Raw genomic sequence first — 5,002 nt, 5'->3', positions numbered from 1 at the left:
TTGGGGGGCTCCAAAATCACTGCAGATGGTGATTGCAGCCATGAAATTAAAAGACGCTTACTCCTTAAAGGAAAGTTATGACCAACCTAGATAGCATTTTGAAAAGCAGAGACATTACTTTGCCAACAAAGGTCCATCTAGTCAAAGGTATTATTTCTCCAGTAGTCATGTATGGATGTGAGAGTTGGACTGTGAAGAAGGCTGAGCGCCAAAGAATTGATGCTTTTGAACTGTGATGTTGGAGAAGACTCTTGAGAGTCCCTTGGATTGCAAGGAAATCCAACCAGTCCATCCTAAAGGAGATCAGTCCTGGGTGTTCTTTGGAAGAACTGATGTTGAAGCTGAAACTCCAATACTTTGGTCACCTGATGTGAAGAATTGACTCATTTGAAAAGACCCTGATGCTGGGAAAGATTGAGGGCAGGAGGAGAAGGGGATGACAGACGATGAAATGGTTGAATGGCATCATCAACTCAATGGACATGAGTTTGGGTGAACTCCGAGAGTTGGTGATGGACAGGGAGGCCTGGCGTGCTGCGCTTCATGGGGTCGCAAAGAGTCAGACACGACTGAGCAACTGAACTGAACTGAACTGAAAACCCGTTTCCAGTTGACCTGGTCTCTTCTCAACTTTATGAGATAGGGGACAATGATAGGAGAGTAACTAGAAAGAGCAGATCTAGGCACCCAATAATTCCCCAAGGTAGACATGTAATTAAACTATGACAAATCTGGATTATAATGGACACTTACCTGTTGCTGAAATGGCCAGCCCTGAATCTCCCAAAATAACAGACTGTAAGGTAATTGACCTTAATTTGAAGGACTGTCTGCCTCTAAACATCCTTTCTGGTCTCAGGTTTCAGAAATCTGCATACTTTTGACCCTTTTGTCTAAATGTGGTATGGCTAAACAACCAAAATATTCATGTTTAACTAAAGTAAATTCTACTCTGAGGAATGGGGCAGGTTGTGGGGAAGAAAGGGACACAAGAGAGATATTGAGAGTAAGAGACTGTGTAATATTTCCATCTATTCCATTCACTAAGTGCGTGCTGTGGGGTCTAGGTGAGATGAAAATCTGATAGTCACACAATGCTTTTGCTTTCCTAACAGTGGGTGTATCTTTCCACAAGGAGCGTGATTCTAGTACTGAAAAGATACATAAAAACAAAAATAAACCAATAAGACCTAATTAAACTTAAAAGCCTCTATACAGCAAAGGAAACAATAAACAAAATGAAAGATAACCCAAAGAATGGGAGAAAACCTCCGCAAATGAAGTGATCAGCAAGGAATTAATCTCCAAAGTATATAAACAATTCATGCAGCTTTATGTTAAAAAAAAAAAAATCAAACCCATAAACAACTCAATCAAATAATGGGCAGAAGATCTAAATACACATTTCTCCAAAGAAGACATAAAGGTTCAGACACCACATGAAAAGATGTTCAACATCACTAATTATCAGAAAACTGTAGATCAAAACTACCATGAGGTTTCATTTCACAGCAGTCAGATCAGCCATCATCAAAAAGTCTACAAACAGTAAATGATGGAGAGGGTGTAAAGAAAAGGGAACCCTCCCACATTGTTGGTAGGAATGCAAGCTGGTACAGCCACTATAGAAAACAGTATAGAAGGTCCTCAAAAAACTAAAAATAAAGCTATCATATGATCCAGCAATCTCACTCCTGGGCATTTGTCCAGAGAAAACCATAATCCAAAAATGTACCTGCACCTTGATGTTCACTGCAGCATGATTTACAATAGTCAGGAAATGGAAAGCAACCTAAATGACCATCAATAGAGGAATGGATAAAGAAGATGTAATACACATATACAATGTAATATTACTGAGCCATAAAAAGAACAAAATAATGTCATTTGCAGCAACATGGATAGATCTAGAGATTATCATACTAAGTAAAGTAAATCAGATAGATAGATATCATATGATACCACTCATATGTGGAATCTAATTTTGAAAAGTGATACAAATGAACTTACAAAACAGAAACAGATTTACAGATATCAAAACAAGCTTTTGGTTACCAAAGGGGAAATGTTGGGGGAGGGGGAGGAATAAATGAAGTTGGAATGAACATATTCACACCACTATGTATAAGTTAGCTAATCAACAAGGACCTATTATATAGAACAGTAAACTCTACTGAATATCCTGTGATAACTTATGTGAGAAAAATAAATCTAAAAATGAATGAATATATGTATGTATAACTGAATCACTTTTCTGTACACATGAAACTAACACAACACTAATTCAAATACACCTGATTAAATTTTTTTAAAAATAAACATATTTTTCTTTTAATATGGTCACTAAAATGGAACCAGCTACTTCACTGATGATCAGCTAAAGAGACAGCAATCTGTTCCAATGCTGAAAGGAAACTCATGTTGGTGATCTCACTGAGAGACTGAGATGTTCTCCAATGTGGCTTTTCCTAAAGGGATTTTAAGGGTAATAGGGACTGGAGGCAATGTCTATTTTATATTTTCTTTAGAACTAATATATGAGATTCTCCTCCTATATTTTTCCTCTGTAGCTGGTTTTTACAAACTGAGGCTAAGATAATGTATCCATTTCAAACTTTATGCAAAGAATTTGTTTGCACTTAAAATTGCAAATGTCTCATGAATTGCATTACAGCATAGAAACCAGATAGCCCATGTTAATGATAAACAGTTTTTTGTTTACAGATCTGGTGCTCTCTCCAGGAGCATTTTCCCCATCAGAGTTAGGGAAAGTCGTAACTGGTAGATCAGCTGTTGGCATTGATTGATGAACTTCTGGATGATGCAGCCTTGCTTTGTTTGGCATTTGTGTCCATGACTTGGTTGAAAGTTTACAGAACACATTGATTTCATTTGTAGATGACAAATGAAAGGAGTTTGGAAAGGACAGCAAGTACACTGGATGACAGAAAGAGGATCAGAAAGGATCCTGACAGTCTAGAGCAATGGGACAAAACTAACAACATGGATTTTAACAGTAGTAGATAGCAGATTCTGCACTTAGATAAGACAAGGCAGGGCTCATGGCACAATCCAGGGAACTTATCAATATAAATCTCCAAGTTTGGGATAATCAAGTGTGGGTACCTGGTGTGTCTGTGTTGGGGGAGGATATGGTTTAACATTAGCAGTTGGTCAGTTAATTTGAGGATTTGGATTGAAATTTATTTCAGAGAACATGATGTAACTACCAAGATCCAGTGGGATCTTAGGCTGCAGAAACAGAAATACAAACAACATTCATTAATGGTAGGGATTGAGCTCTGGGACAGAGGAGTGGAAGGAATCGTCAGTTATGTCTTCTCTTTCAGGAAAGTTTTCTCCCTTGTTTGGTATGGTATATCCTCTATCAACTTTCTGAAAATAAATGCAAGGGAATTTGGTGATATTTGATTTCTGAAAAATGTCACATTTAATTGGCATAACTGGTAGGCTGAGCGTGACATTTTAGGTTGGAACTATTTTCCTTGAGAATCTTGAAGCTATTCTAGCCATTACCTTCTGTAATGGCTTTCATTATTGCCAGTATTTCAATAATACTTTCATTATTGCTGTTGAGAAGTCCAGTGGTATTCAGCTTCTTGATCCTTTGTACAAAACCTGTTTTTTCTCCCTGAAGTTTCTTCTCTTTATCCAAGAGTTCTGAAACCTCACAATGGTGTACCTCAATTATTGTGTTCTATTTTAACCATTTAACAGGCTACAACCCATTATTAGTCTACTGCGACACTGTCGGTGGAGTAGTAAGGTGTGGAGAAGAAGTGACATTCTGCAATCTTCAAGTTAAACCCCATTGCTTTGGTAGGCTTGTGTTTCTTGGTTGTGACCTTCACAAGTGTTTCTTCTTGTCCACAGCTCCCTTTTCTGGCTATAGTGAAAGTGAAGTGAAAATGGCTCAGTTGTGTCTGACTCTTTGTGACCCCATGGACTGTCCATGGAATTCTCTAGGCCAGAATACTGGAGTGGGTAGCCTTTCCCTTCTCCAGGGGATCTTTCTGACCCAGGAATCGAACCGAGGTCTCCTGCATTGCAGGCAGATTCTTTACCAACTGAGCTATCAGGGAAGCCCATCTGGCTATAGTAGTCTCAGTTTATTTCCTTAAAGGCCTGATCCCTGTTACCTATAGTTGTTTTTTCTAGTTTTGTTTGTTTGTTTGTTTCCCTTACCTTACCCATCTTCCTAAGAATAGTTTTTAGAATTTAGAATCATGATTGTAAAGCACCTAACACAACGCTTGGCAAATGATGGTGTTGAATACATGATAAGACTTGTTTTTGTAACACTTATACTGAGTATTTCTGTTACTAAGAATAGGATATTATTAATATAATTTGATTATATTACCTTGGCTTTAACAAGCGGTTTTCTTGATCTTTTTCTTGAATGGTATGATCCCCGGCTGAATGTTATTTTTATCATCTTGATTTCTATTATAAATCTTTTGGTTTTTTAATTCAATTTTTTTTCTTGAAGTATAGTTAATGTACAATATTGTGTTAGATTCAGGTGTACAGCAGAGTGATTCATTTATATGTATATTCTTATAAATCTTTAATTACCTCACTGGATTGGACAAAAAGCACTGATCAGAGACCCTGTAATAATAATTCAGCTCTTCCGTCCTCCCCCATGCCTTACAAAATTACTTTTAGAATTATTAAAGTATTTTCTAGCAAAAGAGCATATCATAGAAAAAATTTAACTCCCTGTATTGTAGTTTCTTTCGGAGAAGGCAATGGCACCCCACTCCAGTACTCTTGCTTGGAAAATCCCATGGACGGAGGAGCCTGTTAGGCTGTAGTCCATGGGGTCGGTAAGAGTCGGACACGACTTCACTTTCACTTTCACTTTGTTTCCCTTAGATGAAACAGGGAGGAAAGATGGAGCTGGGGTGGGAAGAATGCCCTTCCCCTGCCTGAGATAAGGTTCAGACAACATGTCTTCTGGAGTGCACTATGGGGC

The sequence above is a fragment of the Bison bison genome, unplaced genomic scaffold (genome assembly GCF_000754665.1).
Source record: "Bison bison bison isolate TAMUID 2011002044 unplaced genomic scaffold, Bison_UMD1.0 scf7180017864364, whole genome shotgun sequence".
In the NCBI taxonomy this organism is placed as follows: domain Eukaryota; kingdom Metazoa; phylum Chordata; class Mammalia; order Artiodactyla; family Bovidae; genus Bison; species Bison bison.
Note: the sequence above shows the minus strand (reverse complement) of the source record.